The sequence below is a fragment of the Phyllobates terribilis genome, unplaced genomic scaffold (genome assembly GCF_046119375.1).
Source record: "Phyllobates terribilis strain yellow unplaced genomic scaffold, ASM4611937v1 Scaffold_3226__1_contigs__length_85553, whole genome shotgun sequence".
In the NCBI taxonomy this organism is placed as follows: Eukaryota; Metazoa; Chordata; class Amphibia; order Anura; family Dendrobatidae; genus Phyllobates; species Phyllobates terribilis.
The window spans coordinates 21,541-40,551 of record NW_027365980.1 but is presented as its reverse complement, the minus strand read 5'-3'; the positions used below and the strand labels follow the sequence as shown (position 1 = coordinate 40,551).

At 45.3% G+C, this 19,011-nt stretch overlaps 14 non-coding genes and 1 pseudogene across 14 annotated transcripts; all 15 read right to left on the bottom strand.

Annotated features, from left to right (window-relative positions):
- Positions 1-657: 657 nt before the first annotated feature.
- Positions 658-848, bottom strand: LOC141247713 (U2 spliceosomal RNA). The gene has a single exon (XR_012311116.1). It is a non-coding gene; the product is annotated as a U2 spliceosomal RNA (small nuclear RNA).
- Positions 849-1,963: 1,115 nt separating this feature from the next.
- Positions 1,964-2,154, bottom strand: LOC141247712 (U2 spliceosomal RNA). Its single transcript, XR_012311115.1, has one exon. It is a non-coding gene; the product is annotated as a U2 spliceosomal RNA (small nuclear RNA).
- Positions 2,155-3,269: 1,115 nt separating this feature from the next.
- Positions 3,270-3,460, bottom strand: LOC141247710 (U2 spliceosomal RNA). Its single transcript, XR_012311113.1, has one exon. It is a non-coding gene; the product is annotated as a U2 spliceosomal RNA (small nuclear RNA).
- A 1,115-nt stretch (positions 3,461-4,575) lies between these two features.
- LOC141247709 (U2 spliceosomal RNA) lies at positions 4,576-4,766 on the bottom strand. The gene has a single exon (XR_012311112.1). It is a non-coding gene; the product is annotated as a U2 spliceosomal RNA (small nuclear RNA).
- Positions 4,767-5,881: 1,115 nt separating this feature from the next.
- Positions 5,882-6,072, bottom strand: LOC141247708 (U2 spliceosomal RNA). Its single transcript, XR_012311111.1, has one exon. It is a non-coding gene; the product is annotated as a U2 spliceosomal RNA (small nuclear RNA).
- A 1,115-nt stretch (positions 6,073-7,187) lies between these two features.
- LOC141247707 (U2 spliceosomal RNA) lies at positions 7,188-7,378 on the bottom strand. The gene has a single exon (XR_012311110.1). It is a non-coding gene; the product is annotated as a U2 spliceosomal RNA (small nuclear RNA).
- Positions 7,379-8,493: 1,115 nt separating this feature from the next.
- On the bottom strand, positions 8,494-8,676 carry LOC141247678 (U2 spliceosomal RNA). Its single transcript, XR_012311091.1, has one exon. It is a non-coding gene; the product is annotated as a U2 spliceosomal RNA (small nuclear RNA).
- A 789-nt stretch (positions 8,677-9,465) lies between these two features.
- On the bottom strand, positions 9,466-9,557 carry LOC141247690 (U2 spliceosomal RNA; annotated as a pseudogene).
- A 1,115-nt stretch (positions 9,558-10,672) lies between these two features.
- Positions 10,673-10,863, bottom strand: LOC141247706 (U2 spliceosomal RNA). The gene has a single exon (XR_012311109.1). It is a non-coding gene; the product is annotated as a U2 spliceosomal RNA (small nuclear RNA).
- Positions 10,864-11,978: 1,115 nt separating this feature from the next.
- LOC141247705 (U2 spliceosomal RNA) lies at positions 11,979-12,169 on the bottom strand. The gene has a single exon (XR_012311108.1). It is a non-coding gene; the product is annotated as a U2 spliceosomal RNA (small nuclear RNA).
- Positions 12,170-13,284: 1,115 nt separating this feature from the next.
- Positions 13,285-13,475, bottom strand: LOC141247704 (U2 spliceosomal RNA). Its single transcript, XR_012311107.1, has one exon. It is a non-coding gene; the product is annotated as a U2 spliceosomal RNA (small nuclear RNA).
- A 1,115-nt stretch (positions 13,476-14,590) lies between these two features.
- LOC141247703 (U2 spliceosomal RNA) lies at positions 14,591-14,781 on the bottom strand. The gene has a single exon (XR_012311106.1). It is a non-coding gene; the product is annotated as a U2 spliceosomal RNA (small nuclear RNA).
- Positions 14,782-15,896: 1,115 nt separating this feature from the next.
- On the bottom strand, positions 15,897-16,087 carry LOC141247702 (U2 spliceosomal RNA). Its single transcript, XR_012311105.1, has one exon. It is a non-coding gene; the product is annotated as a U2 spliceosomal RNA (small nuclear RNA).
- A 1,115-nt stretch (positions 16,088-17,202) lies between these two features.
- LOC141247701 (U2 spliceosomal RNA) lies at positions 17,203-17,393 on the bottom strand. Its single transcript, XR_012311104.1, has one exon. It is a non-coding gene; the product is annotated as a U2 spliceosomal RNA (small nuclear RNA).
- A 1,115-nt stretch (positions 17,394-18,508) lies between these two features.
- On the bottom strand, positions 18,509-18,699 carry LOC141247699 (U2 spliceosomal RNA). The gene has a single exon (XR_012311102.1). It is a non-coding gene; the product is annotated as a U2 spliceosomal RNA (small nuclear RNA).
- Between the last annotated feature and the right edge of the window lie 312 nt (positions 18,700-19,011).

Genomic DNA, 19,011 nt, shown 5'->3' with positions numbered 1-19,011 from the left:
GGATACCTGGCTGGCTGAATGTCGCTGAGAAGCTCACAGAGACCGCCATAAGCAACAGTTTAACAGAATGCCACAGACTAATCAACCAAACTTTTTGGGTTGGGTTCTCTTTTATAGTCTGCAGGCATTAAATGAAAGAAGTCAGTGTTCCAGCAGAAGGAGACAACGTTTCAGAAAAGGCATTGTAGCAAACCAAAAAAGAAATTTTAAGCGCAGCAGTGTAACCAGCGCACATACCTGTTAGCTCGGGTGAGTTTAAAAGGCTGCTGTTGATAACAAGGGCATTTGCTAAATAGATGGTGTGTGTGCAACAATATACTGAAAGGTCAATTATATTGTGCAGCTTATCTCACCACCTGTAGTTATTTAGGTGAAAGCTCCAAAATGCTTGCCTAATATGTCTGTTTATCCAAAAGGAAGTAGAAAGGGAGAGCTAGAAAGATAGCATTGCATCACATTACATGGCAATGCAATGCACAGTTGCTGAAGTTGAACCAAAATGAGCTTGTAATCTGGCTTCTGCAACTTTGAACATGAAAAATCCAATGAGGAGAAGAAAAGCAGAGCCAAAGAGTCCATCCCAAAATCCGACAAACAAGCAAAATGAACAAAAAACATTGAATTCAATTCTTTCTGATTTTAGAAACTGCATTAAAGAAGGGGTGCACCGGTCCTGGAGATACTGCAATACCAGGTCAATGCGTGGAGTGGACAGAGCAAGCTCTTTTTCCATCTCCCTGTTCTAAAAATCCATTTAATATATGGTCCCCAGATAGGGGACGTATCAGATATTAAACTGATAAGAACAGATACTACACTTGATCTTAGCCAAAAGGCCGAGAAGCGATAACCAGAATTGGTTTCAAACTACGGAGCCACCCAAGGATCCTAAAAAGTCCATTTGTGGAGATGAGCTCCTGGACTCCCGTTAAGAAGACATGTTGTCAACCTCTAGATCCCTTACATGCCTGCACTTTTCGGCTTGCTGCTGCTGCAATCCACGCGTTTTAGATCTGCATAACTCCACCTCTTTAAACACAGCACCTTCACCCCCTGCTGTTCCCACCCGCCTCAACACCGTTGGAAGGGAGGAGAACCAATTAAGGCGGGGGGTGGGGTGGAACGAGCAGCTGTCTACCCTTAGCAGGAGGGCTCCTGATTACATACCTCTCCTGCTGCTGCTGCTGCTGGCTGTCCAGCAGCAGACTGAAGGTGGCTGCTGCTGTGCACAGGTATATAAAGGCTCAGAGCCTATTATGACACGCGCAGCCAGCGTTCCATTGCCACATTCCATCTACTGCAGGCAGGATACCTGGCTGGCTGAATGTCGCTGAGAAGCTCACAGAGACCGCCATAAGCAACAGTTTAACAGAATGCCACAGACTAATCAACCAAACTTTTTGGGTTGGGTTCTCTTTTATAGTCTGCAGGCATTAAATGAAAGAAGTCAGTGTTCCAGCAGAAGGAGACAACGTTTCAGAAAAGGCATTGTAGCAAACCAAAAAAGAAATTTTAAGCGCAGCAGTGTAACCAGCGCACATACCTGTTAGCTCGGGTGAGTTTAAAAGGCTGCTGTTGATAACAAGGGCATTTGCTAAATAGATGGTGTGTGTGCAACAATATACTGAAAGGTCAATTATATTGTGCAGCTTATCTCACCACCTGTAGTTATTTAGGTGAAAGCTCCAAAATGCTTGCCTAATATGTCTGTTTATCCAAAAGGAAGTAGAAAGGGAGAGCTAGAAAGATAGCATTGCATCACATTACATGGCAATGCAATGCACAGTTGCTGAAGTTGAACCAAAATGAGCTTGTAATCTGGCTTCTGCAACTTTGAACATGAAAAATCCAATGAGGAGAAGAAAAGCAGAGCCAAAGAGTCCATCCCAAAATCCGACAAACAAGCAAAATGAACAAAAAACATTGAATTCAATTCTTTCTGATTTTAGAAACTGCATTAAAGAAGGGGTGCACCGGTCCTGGAGATACTGCAATACCAGGTCAATGCGTGGAGTGGACAGAGCAAGCTCTTTTTCCATCTCCCTGTTCTAAAAATCCATTTAATATATGGTCCCCAGATAGGGGACGTATCAGATATTAAACTGATAAGAACAGATACTACACTTGATCTTAGCCAAAAGGCCGAGAAGCGATAACCAGAATTGGTTTCAAACTACGGAGCCACCCAAGGATCCTAAAAAGTCCATTTGTGGAGATGAGCTCCTGGACTCCCGTTAAGAAGACATGTTGTCAACCTCTAGATCCCTTACATGCCTGCACTTTTCGGCTTGCTGCTGCTGCAATCCACGCGTTTTAGATCTGCATAACTCCACCTCTTTAAACACAGCACCTTCACCCCCTGCTGTTCCCACCCGCCTCAACACCGTTGGAAGGGAGGAGAACCAATTAAGGCGGGGGGTGGGGTGGAACGAGCAGCTGTCTACCCTTAGCAGGAGGGCTCCTGATTACATACCTCTCCTGCTGCTGCTGCTGCTGGCTGTCCAGCAGCAGACTGAAGGTGGCTGCTGCTGTGCACAGGTATATAAAGGCTCAGAGCCTATTATGACACGCGCAGCCAGCGTTCCATTGCCACATTCCATCTACTGCAGGCAGGATACCTGGCTGGCTGAATGTCGCTGAGAAGCTCACAGAGACCGCCATAAGCAACAGTTTAACAGAATGCCACAGACTAATCAACCAAACTTTTTGGGTTGGGTTCTCTTTTATAGTCTGCAGGCATTAAATGAAAGAAGTCAGTGTTCCAGCAGAAGGAGACAACGTTTCAGAAAAGGCATTGTAGCAAACCAAAAAAGAAATTTTAAGCGCAGCAGTGTAACCAGCGCACATACCTGTTAGCTCGGGTGAGTTTAAAAGGCTGCTGTTGATAACAAGGGCATTTGCTAAATAGATGGTGTGTGTGCAACAATATACTGAAAGGTCAATTATATTGTGCAGCTTATCTCACCACCTGTAGTTATTTAGGTGAAAGCTCCAAAATGCTTGCCTAATATGTCTGTTTATCCAAAAGGAAGTAGAAAGGGAGAGCTAGAAAGATAGCATTGCATCACATTACATGGCAATGCAATGCACAGTTGCTGAAGTTGAACCAAAATGAGCTTGTAATCTGGCTTCTGCAACTTTGAACATGAAAAATCCAATGAGGAGAAGAAAAGCAGAGCCAAAGAGTCCATCCCAAAATCCGACAAACAAGCAAAATGAACAAAAAACATTGAATTCAATTCTTTCTGATTTTAGAAACTGCATTAAAGAAGGGGTGCACCGGTCCTGGAGATACTGCAATACCAGGTCAATGCGTGGAGTGGACAGAGCAAGCTCTTTTTCCATCTCCCTGTTCTAAAAATCCATTTAATATATGGTCCCCAGATAGGGGACGTATCAGATATTAAACTGATAAGAACAGATACTACACTTGATCTTAGCCAAAAGGCCGAGAAGCGATAACCAGAATTGGTTTCAAACTACGGAGCCACCCAAGGATCCTAAAAAGTCCATTTGTGGAGATGAGCTCCTGGACTCCCGTTAAGAAGACATGTTGTCAACCTCTAGATCCCTTACATGCCTGCACTTTTCGGCTTGCTGCTGCTGCAATCCACGCGTTTTAGATCTGCATAACTCCACCTCTTTAAACACAGCACCTTCACCCCCTGCTGTTCCCACCCGCCTCAACACCGTTGGAAGGGAGGAGAACCAATTAAGGCGGGGGGTGGGGTGGAACGAGCAGCTGTCTACCCTTAGCAGGAGGGCTCCTGATTACATACCTCTCCTGCTGCTGCTGCTGCTGGCTGTCCAGCAGCAGACTGAAGGTGGCTGCTGCTGTGCACAGGTATATAAAGGCTCAGAGCCTATTATGACACGCGCAGCCAGCGTTCCATTGCCACATTCCATCTACTGCAGGCAGGATACCTGGCTGGCTGAATGTCGCTGAGAAGCTCACAGAGACCGCCATAAGCAACAGTTTAACAGAATGCCACAGACTAATCAACCAAACTTTTTGGGTTGGGTTCTCTTTTATAGTCTGCAGGCATTAAATGAAAGAAGTCAGTGTTCCAGCAGAAGGAGACAACGTTTCAGAAAAGGCATTGTAGCAAACCAAAAAAGAAATTTTAAGCGCAGCAGTGTAACCAGCGCACATACCTGTTAGCTCGGGTGAGTTTAAAAGGCTGCTGTTGATAACAAGGGCATTTGCTAAATAGATGGTGTGTGTGCAACAATATACTGAAAGGTCAATTATATTGTGCAGCTTATCTCACCACCTGTAGTTATTTAGGTGAAAGCTCCAAAATGCTTGCCTAATATGTCTGTTTATCCAAAAGGAAGTAGAAAGGGAGAGCTAGAAAGATAGCATTGCATCACATTACATGGCAATGCAATGCACAGTTGCTGAAGTTGAACCAAAATGAGCTTGTAATCTGGCTTCTGCAACTTTGAACATGAAAAATCCAATGAGGAGAAGAAAAGCAGAGCCAAAGAGTCCATCCCAAAATCCGACAAACAAGCAAAATGAACAAAAAACATTGAATTCAATTCTTTCTGATTTTAGAAACTGCATTAAAGAAGGGGTGCACCGGTCCTGGAGATACTGCAATACCAGGTCAATGCGTGGAGTGGACAGAGCAAGCTCTTTTTCCATCTCCCTGTTCTAAAAATCCATTTAATATATGGTCCCCAGATAGGGGACGTATCAGATATTAAACTGATAAGAACAGATACTACACTTGATCTTAGCCAAAAGGCCGAGAAGCGATAACCAGAATTGGTTTCAAACTACGGAGCCACCCAAGGATCCTAAAAAGTCCATTTGTGGAGATGAGCTCCTGGACTCCCGTTAAGAAGACATGTTGTCAACCTCTAGATCCCTTACATGCCTGCACTTTTCGGCTTGCTGCTGCTGCAATCCACGCGTTTTAGATCTGCATAACTCCACCTCTTTAAACACAGCACCTTCACCCCCTGCTGTTCCCACCCGCCTCAACACCGTTGGAAGGGAGGAGAACCAATTAAGGCGGGGGGTGGGGTGGAACGAGCAGCTGTCTACCCTTAGCAGGAGGGCTCCTGATTACATACCTCTCCTGCTGCTGCTGCTGCTGGCTGTCCAGCAGCAGACTGAAGGTGGCTGCTGCTGTGCACAGGTATATAAAGGCTCAGAGCCTATTATGACACGCGCAGCCAGCGTTCCATTGCCACATTCCATCTACTGCAGGCAGGATACCTGGCTGGCTGAATGTCGCTGAGAAGCTCACAGAGACCGCCATAAGCAACAGTTTAACAGAATGCCACAGACTAATCAACCAAACTTTTTGGGTTGGGTTCTCTTTTATAGTCTGCAGGCATTAAATGAAAGAAGTCAGTGTTCCAGCAGAAGGAGACAACGTTTCAGAAAAGGCATTGTAGCAAACCAAAAAAGAAATTTTAAGCGCAGCAGTGTAACCAGCGCACATACCTGTTAGCTCGGGTGAGTTTAAAAGGCTGCTGTTGATAACAAGGGCATTTGCTAAATAGATGGTGTGTGTGCAACAATATACTGAAAGGTCAATTATATTGTGCAGCTTATCTCACCACCTGTAGTTATTTAGGTGAAAGCTCCAAAATGCTTGCCTAATATGTCTGTTTATCCAAAAGGAAGTAGAAAGGGAGAGCTAGAAAGATAGCATTGCATCACATTACATGGCAATGCAATGCACAGTTGCTGAAGTTGAACCAAAATGAGCTTGTAATCTGGCTTCTGCAACTTTGAACATGAAAAATCCAATGAGGAGAAGAAAAGCAGAGCCAAAGAGTCCATCCCAAAATCCGACAAACAAGCAAAATGAACAAAAAACATTGAATTCAATTCTTTCTGATTTTAGAAACTGCATTAAAGAAGGGGTGCACCGGTCCTGGAGATACTGCAATACCAGGTCAATGCGTGGAGTGGACAGAGCAAGCTCTTTTTCCATCTCCCTGTTCTAAAAATCCATTTAATATATGGTCCCCAGATAGGGGACGTATCAGATATTAAACTGATAAGAACAGATACTACACTTGATCTTAGCCAAAAGGCCGAGAAGCGATAACCAGAATTGGTTTCAAACTACGGAGCCACCCAAGGATCCTAAAAAGTCCATTTGTGGAGATGAGCTCCTGGACTCCCGTTAAGAAGACATGTTGTCAACCTCTAGATCCCTTACATGCCTGCACTTTTCGGCTTGCTGCTGCTGCAATCCACGCGTTTTAGATCTGCATAACTCCACCTCTTTAAACACAGCACCTTCACCCCCTGCTGTTCCCACCCGCCTCAACACCGTTGGAAGGGAGGAGAACCAATTAAGGCGGGGGGTGGGGTGGAACGAGCAGCTGTCTACCCTTAGCAGGAGGGCTCCTGATTACATACCTCTCCTGCTGCTGCTGCTGCTGGCTGTCCAGCAGCAGACTGAAGGTGGCTGCTGCTGTGCACAGGTATATAAAGGCTCAGAGCCTATTATGACACGCGCAGCCAGCGTTCCATTGCCACATTCCATCTACTGCAGGCAGGATACCTGGCTGGCTGAATGTCGCTGAGAAGCTCACAGAGACCGCCATAAGCAACAGTTTAACAGAATGCCACAGACTAATCAACCAAACTTTTTGGGTTGGGTTCTCTTTTATAGTCTGCAGGCATTAAATGAAAGAAGTCAGTGTTCCAGCAGAAGGAGACAACGTTTCAGAAAAGGCATTGTAGCAAACCAAAAAAGAAATTTTAAGCGCAGCAGTGTAACCAGCGCACATACCTGTTAGCTCGGGTGAGTTTAAAAGGCTGCTGTTGATAACAAGGGCATTTGCTAAATAGATGGTGTGTGTGCAACAATATACTGAAAGGTCAATTATATTGTGCAGCTTATCTCACCACCTGTAGTTATTTAGGTGAAAGCTCCAAAATGCTTGCCTAATATGTCTGTTTATCCAAAAGGAAGTAGAAAGGGAGAGCTAGAAAGATAGCATTGCATCACATTACATGGCAATGCAATGCACAGTTGCTGAAGTTGAACCAAAATGAGCTTGTAATCTGGCTTCTGCAACTTTGAACATGAAAAATCCAATGAGGAGAAGAAAAGCAGAGCCAAAGAGTCCATCCCAAAATCCGACAAACAAGCAAAATGAACAAAAAACATTGAATTCAATTCTTTCTGATTTTAGAAACTGCATTAAAGAAGGGGTGCACCGGTCCTGGAGATACTGCAATACCAGGTCAATGCGTGGAGTGGACAGAGCAAGCTCTTTTTCCATCTCCCTGTTCTAAAAATCCATTTAATATATGGTCCCCAGATAGGGGACGTATCAGATATTAAACTGATAAGAACAGATACTACACTTGATCTTAGCCAAAAGGCCGAGAAGCGATAACCAGAATTGGTTTCAAACTACGGAGCCACCCAAGGATCCTAAAAAGTCCATTTGTGGAGATGAGCTCCTGGACTCCCGTTAAGAAGACATGTTGTCAACCTCTAGATCCCTTACATGCCTGCACTTTTCGGCTTGCTGCTGCTGCAATCCACGCGTTTTAGATCTGCATAACTCCACCTCTTTAAACACAGCACCTTCACCCCCTGCTGTTCCCACCCGCCTCAACACCGTTGGAAGGGAGGAGAACCAATTAAGGCGGGGGGTGGGGTGGAACGAGCAGCTGTCTACCCTTAGCAGGAGGGCTCCTGATTACATACCTCTCCTGCTGCTGCTGCTGCTGGCTGTCCAGCAGCAGACTGAAGGTGGCTGCTGCTGTGCACAGTTATATAAAGGCTCAGAGCCTATTATGACACGCGCAGCCAGCGTTCCATTGCCACATTCCATCTACTGCAGGCAGGATACCTGGCTGGCTGAATGTCGCTGAGAAGCTCACAGAGACCGCCATAAGCAACAGTTTAACAGAATGCCACAGACTAATCAACCAAACTTTTTGGGTTGGGTTCTCTTTTATAGTCTGCAGGCATTAAATGAAAGAAGTCAGTGTTCCAGCAGAAGGAGACAACGTTTCAGAAAAGGCATTGTAGCAAACCAAAAAAGAAATTTTAAGCGCAGCAGTGTAACCAGCGCACATACCTGTTAGCTCGGGTGAGTTTAAAAGGCTGCTGTTGATAACAAGGGCATTTGCTAAATAGATGGTGTGTGTGCAACAATATACTGAAAGGTCAATTATATTGTGCAGCTTATCTCACCACCTGTAGTTATTTAGGTGAAAGCTCCAAAATGCTTGCCTAATATGTCTGTTTATCCAAAAGGAAGTAGAAAGGGAGAGCTAGAAAGATAGCATTGCATCACATTACATGGCAATGCAATGCACAGTTGCTGAAGTTGAACCAAAATGAGCTTGTAATCTGGCTTCTGCAACTTTGAACATGAAAAATCCAATGAGGAGAAGAAAAGCAGAGCCAAAGAGTCCATCCCAAAATCCGACAAACAAGCAAAATGAACAAAAAACATTGAATTCAATTCTTTCTGATTTTAGAAACTGCATTAAAGAAGGGGTGCACCGGTCCTGGAGATACTGCAATACCAGGTCAATGCGTGGAGTGGACAGAGCAAGCTCTTTTTCCATCTCCCTGTTCTAAAAATCCATTTAATATATGGTCCCCAGATAGGGGACGTATCAGATATTAAACTGATAAGAACAGATTTTTTTTTTTATCGAAAGCCCGAATTCGTGTACAAAACCCGAGTGCGCTTAAAAAAGTGACAAGTGCCACAAAAAAAGTGCACTAGGATGCTGGTCTTCTTGAAACCCTCTCCAAAAGGAGAAGGGTCCCCCAAACCATTCCCCGTCCCTCCGAGCCAAAAGGCCACAGCGAGGAACAGGGACAAAAAGCCACCTCCAGCCGAAGCCAGAGGCGACCCAATCTTACCCCCAGCACCTGCCCGAGTTCTCACCCGAGCAAGGCACTGGGAGCCAAAGACTGTGCTCCCCTCCCGGAAGAGGGGAGCCAACAACGCTCTCCTCCCGAAAGAGGAGAGCCAGGGGGGTTCAGGGGGGAGCGGAACCTGATGGCCACACACTCCCCCCCTAGACCTGCCAAGAGAGGAACCCGTAAGGGAACCGCATTCCGACAAAATCCTAGTAGGACGTGACACACGTGAATAAGTGGACACACAGTGACAAAGAAATTAAATAAATAGTGAAGGTTTCACAGTATAATACTGCCCGGACCTTCGACCGGGAATTTAAAAATTCCCCATCCTAAGGCCAGAAGGCCCGGAATAAGGGTGTGTGCGAAGAAAGAAAATTTGAAGTGCTTGTGCAAATGTGCCATAAACTCAAGTGGGGTTCCCAATCCCAGTGAGTTAAGGCACCCCAGGGTCACCACTCCTGGGGCACTTCACACTTCGGGCTTTCGATCTTCCCCGGCCCAATGGCGTCGATCCTGGGGGGCCATGCTTTCCACCAGATGACTATATTAGCCACCTGGCGTACTAACAAGCGCCTAAACCCCAGTGTGCATAATGTATCATTCTACTAGGGCGGCCAACATCCAAAACCGCCTTTTCGAAAGATACTACACTTGATCTTAGCCAAAAGGCCGAGAAGCGATAACCAGAATTGGTTTCAAACTACGGAGCCACCCAAGGATCCTAAAAAGTCCATTTGTGGAGATGAGCTCCTGGACTCCCGTTAAGAAGACATGTTGTCAACCTCTAGATCCCTTACATGCCTGCACTTTTCGGCTTGCTGCTGCTGCAATCCACGCGTTTTAGATCTGCATAACTCCACCTCTTTAAACACAGCACCTTCACCCCCTGCTGTTCCCACCCGCCTCAACACCGTTGGAAGGGAGGAGAACCAATTAAGGCGGGGGGTGGGGTGGAACGAGCAGCTGTCTACCCTTAGCAGGAGGGCTCCTGATTACATACCTCTCCTGCTGCTGCTGCTGCTGGCTGTCCAGCAGCAGACTGAAGGTGGCTGCTGCTGTGCACAGGTATATAAAGGCTCAGAGCCTATTATGACACGCGCAGCCAGCGTTCCATTGCCACATTCCATCTACTGCAGGCAGGATACCTGGCTGGCTGAATGTCGCTGAGAAGCTCACAGAGACCGCCATAAGCAACAGTTTAACAGAATGCCACAGACTAATCAACCAAACTTTTTGGGTTGGGTTCTCTTTTATAGTCTGCAGGCATTAAATGAAAGAAGTCAGTGTTCCAGCAGAAGGAGACAACGTTTCAGAAAAGGCATTGTAGCAAACCAAAAAAGAAATTTTAAGCGCAGCAGTGTAACCAGCGCACATACCTGTTAGCTCGGGTGAGTTTAAAAGGCTGCTGTTGATAACAAGGGCATTTGCTAAATAGATGGTGTGTGTGCAACAATATACTGAAAGGTCAATTATATTGTGCAGCTTATCTCACCACCTGTAGTTATTTAGGTGAAAGCTCCAAAATGCTTGCCTAATATGTCTGTTTATCCAAAAGGAAGTAGAAAGGGAGAGCTAGAAAGATAGCATTGCATCACATTACATGGCAATGCAATGCACAGTTGCTGAAGTTGAACCAAAATGAGCTTGTAATCTGGCTTCTGCAACTTTGAACATGAAAAATCCAATGAGGAGAAGAAAAGCAGAGCCAAAGAGTCCATCCCAAAATCCGACAAACAAGCAAAATGAACAAAAAACATTGAATTCAATTCTTTCTGATTTTAGAAACTGCATTAAAGAAGGGGTGCACCGGTCCTGGAGATACTGCAATACCAGGTCAATGCGTGGAGTGGACAGAGCAAGCTCTTTTTCCATCTCCCTGTTCTAAAAATCCATTTAATATATGGTCCCCAGATAGGGGACGTATCAGATATTAAACTGATAAGAACAGATACTACACTTGATCTTAGCCAAAAGGCCGAGAAGCGATAACCAGAATTGGTTTCAAACTACGGAGCCACCCAAGGATCCTAAAAAGTCCATTTGTGGAGATGAGCTCCTGGACTCCCGTTAAGAAGACATGTTGTCAACCTCTAGATCCCTTACATGCCTGCACTTTTCGGCTTGCTGCTGCTGCAATCCACGCGTTTTAGATCTGCATAACTCCACCTCTTTAAACACAGCACCTTCACCCCCTGCTGTTCCCACCCGCCTCAACACCGTTGGAAGGGAGGAGAACCAATTAAGGCGGGGGGTGGGGTGGAACGAGCAGCTGTCTACCCTTAGCAGGAGGGCTCCTGATTACATACCTCTCCTGCTGCTGCTGCTGCTGGCTGTCCAGCAGCAGACTGAAGGTGGCTGCTGCTGTGCACAGTTATATAAAGGCTCAGAGCCTATTATGACACGCGCAGCCAGCGTTCCATTGCCACATTCCATCTACTGCAGGCAGGATACCTGGCTGGCTGAATGTCGCTGAGAAGCTCACAGAGACCGCCATAAGCAACAGTTTAACAGAATGCCACAGACTAATCAACCAAACTTTTTGGGTTGGGTTCTCTTTTATAGTCTGCAGGCATTAAATGAAAGAAGTCAGTGTTCCAGCAGAAGGAGACAACGTTTCAGAAAAGGCATTGTAGCAAACCAAAAAAGAAATTTTAAGCGCAGCAGTGTAACCAGCGCACATACCTGTTAGCTCGGGTGAGTTTAAAAGGCTGCTGTTGATAACAAGGGCATTTGCTAAATAGATGGTGTGTGTGCAACAATATACTGAAAGGTCAATTATATTGTGCAGCTTATCTCACCACCTGTAGTTATTTAGGTGAAAGCTCCAAAATGCTTGCCTAATATGTCTGTTTATCCAAAAGGAAGTAGAAAGGGAGAGCTAGAAAGATAGCATTGCATCACATTACATGGCAATGCAATGCACAGTTGCTGAAGTTGAACCAAAATGAGCTTGTAATCTGGCTTCTGCAACTTTGAACATGAAAAATCCAATGAGGAGAAGAAAAGCAGAGCCAAAGAGTCCATCCCAAAATCCGACAAACAAGCAAAATGAACAAAAAACATTGAATTCAATTCTTTCTGATTTTAGAAACTGCATTAAAGAAGGGGTGCACCGGTCCTGGAGATACTGCAATACCAGGTCAATGCGTGGAGTGGACAGAGCAAGCTCTTTTTCCATCTCCCTGTTCTAAAAATCCATTTAATATATGGTCCCCAGATAGGGGACGTATCAGATATTAAACTGATAAGAACAGATACTACACTTGATCTTAGCCAAAAGGCCGAGAAGCGATAACCAGAATTGGTTTCAAACTACGGAGCCACCCAAGGATCCTAAAAAGTCCATTTGTGGAGATGAGCTCCTGGACTCCCGTTAAGAAGACATGTTGTCAACCTCTAGATCCCTTACATGCCTGCACTTTTCGGCTTGCTGCTGCTGCAATCCACGCGTTTTAGATCTGCATAACTCCACCTCTTTAAACACAGCACCTTCACCCCCTGCTGTTCCCACCCGCCTCAACACCGTTGGAAGGGAGGAGAACCAATTAAGGCGGGGGGTGGGGTGGAACGAGCAGCTGTCTACCCTTAGCAGGAGGGCTCCTGATTACATACCTCTCCTGCTGCTGCTGCTGCTGGCTGTCCAGCAGCAGACTGAAGGTGGCTGCTGCTGTGCACAGTTATATAAAGGCTCAGAGCCTATTATGACACGCGCAGCCAGCGTTCCATTGCCACATTCCATCTACTGCAGGCAGGATACCTGGCTGGCTGAATGTCGCTGAGAAGCTCACAGAGACCGCCATAAGCAACAGTTTAACAGAATGCCACAGACTAATCAACCAAACTTTTTGGGTTGGGTTCTCTTTTATAGTCTGCAGGCATTAAATGAAAGAAGTCAGTGTTCCAGCAGAAGGAGACAACGTTTCAGAAAAGGCATTGTAGCAAACCAAAAAAGAAATTTTAAGCGCAGCAGTGTAACCAGCGCACATACCTGTTAGCTCGGGTGAGTTTAAAAGGCTGCTGTTGATAACAAGGGCATTTGCTAAATAGATGGTGTGTGTGCAACAATATACTGAAAGGTCAATTATATTGTGCAGCTTATCTCACCACCTGTAGTTATTTAGGTGAAAGCTCCAAAATGCTTGCCTAATATGTCTGTTTATCCAAAAGGAAGTAGAAAGGGAGAGCTAGAAAGATAGCATTGCATCACATTACATGGCAATGCAATGCACAGTTGCTGAAGTTGAACCAAAATGAGCTTGTAATCTGGCTTCTGCAACTTTGAACATGAAAAATCCAATGAGGAGAAGAAAAGCAGAGCCAAAGAGTCCATCCCAAAATCCGACAAACAAGCAAAATGAACAAAAAACATTGAATTCAATTCTTTCTGATTTTAGAAACTGCATTAAAGAAGGGGTGCACCGGTCCTGGAGATACTGCAATACCAGGTCAATGCGTGGAGTGGACAGAGCAAGCTCTTTTTCCATCTCCCTGTTCTAAAAATCCATTTAATATATGGTCCCCAGATAGGGGACGTATCAGATATTAAACTGATAAGAACAGATACTACACTTGATCTTAGCCAAAAGGCCGAGAAGCGATAACCAGAATTGGTTTCAAACTACGGAGCCACCCAAGGATCCTAAAAAGTCCATTTGTGGAGATGAGCTCCTGGACTCCCGTTAAGAAGACATGTTGTCAACCTCTAGATCCCTTACATGCCTGCACTTTTCGGCTTGCTGCTGCTGCAATCCACGCGTTTTAGATCTGCATAACTCCACCTCTTTAAACACAGCACCTTCACCCCCTGCTGTTCCCACCCGCCTCAACACCGTTGGAAGGGAGGAGAACCAATTAAGGCGGGGGGTGGGGTGGAACGAGCAGCTGTCTACCCTTAGCAGGAGGGCTCCTGATTACATACCTCTCCTGCTGCTGCTGCTGCTGGCTGTCCAGCAGCAGACTGAAGGTGGCTGCTGCTGTGCACAGTTATATAAAGGCTCAGAGCCTATTATGACACGCGCAGCCAGCGTTCCATTGCCACATTCCATCTACTGCAGGCAGGATACCTGGCTGGCTGAATGTCGCTGAGAAGCTCACAGAGACCGCCATAAGCAACAGTTTAACAGAATGCCACAGACTAATCAACCAAACTTTTTGGGTTGGGTTCTCTTTTATAGTCTGCAGGCATTAAATGAAAGAAGTCAGTGTTCCAGCAGAAGGAGACAACGTTTCAGAAAAGGCATTGTAGCAAACCAAAAAAGAAATTTTAAGCGCAGCAGTGTAACCAGCGCACATACCTGTTAGCTCGGGTGAGTTTAAAAGGCTGCTGTTGATAACAAGGGCATTTGCTAAATAGATGGTGTGTGTGCAACAATATACTGAAAGGTCAATTATATTGTGCAGCTTATCTCACCACCTGTAGTTATTTAGGTGAAAGCTCCAAAATGCTTGCCTAATATGTCTGTTTATCCAAAAGGAAGTAGAAAGGGAGAGCTAGAAAGATAGCATTGCATCACATTACATGGCAATGCAATGCACAGTTGCTGAAGTTGAACCAAAATGAGCTTGTAATCTGGCTTCTGCAACTTTGAACATGAAAAATCCAATGAGGAGAAGAAAAGCAGAGCCAAAGAGTCCATCCCAAAATCCAACAAACAAGCAAAATGAACAAAAAACATTGAATTCAATTCTTTCTGATTTTAGAAACTGCATTAAAGAAGGGGTGCACCGGTCCTGGAGATACTGCAATACCAGGTCAATGCGTGGAGTGGACAGAGCAAGCTCTTTTTCCATCTCCCTGTTCTAAAAATCCATTTAATATATGGTCCCCAGATAGGGGACGTATCAGATATTAAACTGATAAGAACAGATACTACACTTGATCTTAGCCAAAAGGCCGAGAAGCGATAACCAGAATTGGTTTCAAACTACGGAGCCACCCAAGGATCCTAAAAAGTCCATTTGTGGAGATGAGCTCCTGGACTCCCGTTAAGAAGACATGTTGTCAACCTCTAGATCCCTTACATGCCTGCACTTTTCGGCTTGCTGCTGCTGCAATCCACGCGTTTTAGATCTGCATAACTCCACCTCTTTAAACACAGCACCTTCACCCCCTGCTGTTCCCACCCGCCTCAACACCGTTGGAAGGGAGGAGAACCAATTAAGGCGGGGGGTGGGGTGGAACGAGCAGCTGTCTACCCTTAGCAGGAGGGCTCCTGATTACATACCTCTCCTGCTGCTGCTGCTGCTGGCTGTCCAGCAGCAGACTGAAGGTGGCTGCTGCTGTGCACAGTTATATAAAGGCTCAGAGCCTATTATGACACGCGCAGCCAGCGTTCCATTGCCACATTCCATCTACTGCAGGCAGGATACCTGGCTGGCTGAATGTCGCTGAGAAGCTCACAGAGACCGCCATAAGCAACAGTTTAACAGAATGCCACAGACTAATCAACCAAACTTTTTGGGTTGGGTTCTCTTTTATAGTCTGCAGGCATTAAATGAAAGAAGTCAGTGTTCCAGCAGAAGGAGACAACGTTTCAGAAAAGGCATTGTAGCAAACCAAAAAAGAAATTTTAAGCGCAGCAGTGTAACCAGCGCACATACCTGTTAGCTCGGGTGAGTTTAAAAGGCTGCTGTTGATAACAAGGGCATTTGCTAAATAGATGGTGTGTGTGCAACAATATACTGAAAGGTCAATTATATTGTGCAGCTTATCTCACCACCTGTAGTTATTTAGGTGAAAGCTCCAAAATGCTTGCCTAATATGTCTGTTTATCCAAAAGGAAGTAGAAAGGGAGAGCTAGAAAGATAGCATTGCATCACATTACATGGCAATGCAATGCACAGTTGCTGAAGTTGAACCAAAATGAGCTTGTAATCTGGCTTCTGCAACTTTGAACATGAAAAATCCAATGAGGAGAAGAAAAGCAGAGCCAAAGAGTCCATCCCAAAATCCGACAAACAAGCAAAATGAACAAAAAACATTGAATTCAATTCTTTCTGATTTTAGAAACTGCATTAAAGAAGGGGTGCACCGGTCCTGGAGATACTGCAATACCAGGTCAATGCGTGGAGTGGACAGAGCAAGCTCTTTTTCCATCTCCCTGTTCTAAAAATCCATTTAATATATGGTCCCCAGATAGGGGACGTATCAGATATTAAACTGATAAGAACAGATACTACACTTGATCTTAGCCAAAAGGCCGAGAAGCGATAACCAGAATTGGTTTCAAACTACGGAGCCACCCAAGGATCCTAAAAAGTCCATTTGTGGAGATGAGCTCCTGGACTCCCGTTAAGAAGACATGTTGTCAACCTCTAGATCCCTTACATGCCTGCACTTTTCGGCTTGCTGCTGCTGCAATCCACGCGTTTTAGATCTGCATAACTCCACCTCTTTAAACACAGCACCTTCACCCCCTGCTGTTCCCACCCGCCTCAACACCGTTGGAAGGGAGGAGAACCAATTAAGGCGGGGGGTGGGGTGGAACGAGCAGCTGTCTACCCTTAGCAGGAGGGCTCCTGATTACATACCTCTCCTGCTGCTGCTGCTGCTGGCTGTCCAGCAGCAGACTGAAGGTGGCTGCTGCTGTGCACAGTTATATAAAGGCTCAGAGCCTATTATGACACGCGCAGCCAGCGTTCCATTGCCACATTCCATCTACTGCAGGCAGGATACCTGGCTGGCTGAATGTCGCTGAGAAGCTCACAGAGACCGCCATAAGCAACAGTTTAACAGAATGCCACAGACTAATCAACCAAACTTTTTGGGTTGGGTTCTCTTTTATAGTCTGCAGGCATTAAATGAAAGAAGTCAGTGTTCCAGCAGAAGGAGACAACGTTTCAGAAAAGGCATTGTAGCAAACCAAAAAAGAAATTTTAAGCGCAGCAGTGTAACCAGCGCACATACCTGTTAGCTCGGGTGAGTTTAAAAGGCTGCTGTTGATAACAAGGGCATTTGCTAAATAGATGGTGTGTGTGCAACAATATACTGAAAGGTCAATTATATTGTGCAGCTTATCTCACCACCTGTAGTTATTTAGGTGAAAGCTCCAAAATGCTTGCCTAATATGTCTGTTTATCCAAAAGGAAGTAGAAAGGGAGAGCTAGAAAGATAGCATTGCATCACATTACATGGCAATGCAATGCACAGTTGCTGAAGTTGAACCAAAATGAGCTTGTAATCTGGCTTCTGCAACTTTGAACATGAAAAATCCAATGAGGAGAAGAAAAGCAGAGCCAAAGAGTCCATCCCAAAATCCGACAAACAAGCAAAATGAACAAAAAACATTGAATTCAATTCTTTCTGATTTTAGAAACTGCATTAAAGAAGGGGTGCACCGGTCCTGGAGATACTGCAATACCAGGTCAATGCGTGGAGTGGACAGAGCAAGCTCTTTTTCCATCTCCCTGTTCTAAAAATCCATTTAATATATGGTCCCCAGATAGGGGACGTATCAGATATTAAACTGATAAGAACAGATACTACACTTGATCTTAGCCAAAAGGCCGAGAAGCGATAACCAGAATTGGTTTCAAACTACGGAGCCACCCAAGGATCCTAAAAAGTCCATTTGTGGAGATGAGCTCCTGGACTCCCGTTAAGAAGACATGTTGTCAACCTCTAGATCCCTTACATGCCTGCACTTTTCGGCTTGCTGCTGCTGCAATCCACGCGTTTTAGATCTGCATAACTCCACCTCTTTAAACACAGCACCTTCACCCCCTGCTGTTCCCACCCGCCTCAACACCGTTGGAAGGGAGGAGAACCAATTAAGGCGGGGGGTGGGGTGGAACGAGCAGCTGTCTACCCTTAGCAGGAGGGCTCCTGATTACATACCTCTCCTGCTGCTGCTGCTGCTGGCTGTCCAGCAGCAGACTGAAGGTGGCTGCTGCTGTGCACAGTTATATAAAGGCTCAGAGCCTATTATGACACGCGCAGCCAGCGTTCCATTGCCACATTCCATCTACTGCAGGCAGGATACCTGGCTGGCTGAATGTCGCTGAGAAGCTCACAGAGACCGCCATAAGCAACAGTTTAACAGAATGCCACAGACTAATCAACCAAACTTTTTGGGTTGGGTTCTCTTTTATAGTCTGCAGGCATTAAATGAAAGAAGTCAGTGTTCCAGCAGAAGGAGACAACGTTTCAGAAAAGGCATTGTAGCAAACCAAAAAAGAAATTTTAAGCGCAGCAGTGTAACCAGCGCACATACCTGTTAGCTCGGGTGAGTTTAAAAGGCTGCTGTTGATAACAAGGGCATTTGCTAAATAGATGGTGTGTGTGCAACAATATACTGAAAGGTCAATTATATTGTGCAGCTTATCTCACCACCTGTAGTTATTTAGGTGAAAGCTCCAAAATGCTTGCCTAATATGTCTGTTTATCCAAAAGGAAGTAGAAAGGGAGAGCTAGAAAGATAGCATTGCATCACATTACATGGCAATGCAATGCACAGTTGCTGAAGTTGAACCAAAATGAGCTTGTAATCTGGCTTCTGCAACTTTGAACATGAAAAATCCAATGAGGAGAAGAAAAGCAGAGCCAAAGAGTCCATCCCAAAATCCGACAAACAAGCAAAATGAACAAAAAACATTGAATTCAATTCTTTCTGATTTTAGAAACTGCATTAAAGAAGGGGTGCACCGGTCCTGGAGATACTGCAATACCAGGTCAATGCGTGGAGTGGACAGAGCAAGCTCTTTTTCCATCTCCCTGTTCTAAAAATCCATTTAATATATGGTCCCCAGATAGGGGACGTATCAGATATTAAACTGATAAGAACAGATACTACACTTGATCTTAGCCAAAAGGCCGAGAAGCGATAACCAGAATTGGTTTCAAACTACGGAGCCACCCAAGGATCCTAAAAAGTCCATTTGTGGAGATGAGCTCCTGGACTCCCGTTAAGAAGACATGTTGTCAACCTCTAGATCCCTTACATGCCTGCACTTTTCGGCTTGCTGCTGCTGCAATCCACGCGTTTTAGATCTGCATAACTCCACCTCTTTAAACACAGCACCTTCACCCCCTGCTGTTCCCACCCGCCTCAACACCGTTGGAAGGGAGGAGAACCAATTAAGGCGGGGGGTGGGGTGGAACGAGCAGCTGTCTACCCTTAGCAGGAGGGCTCCTGAT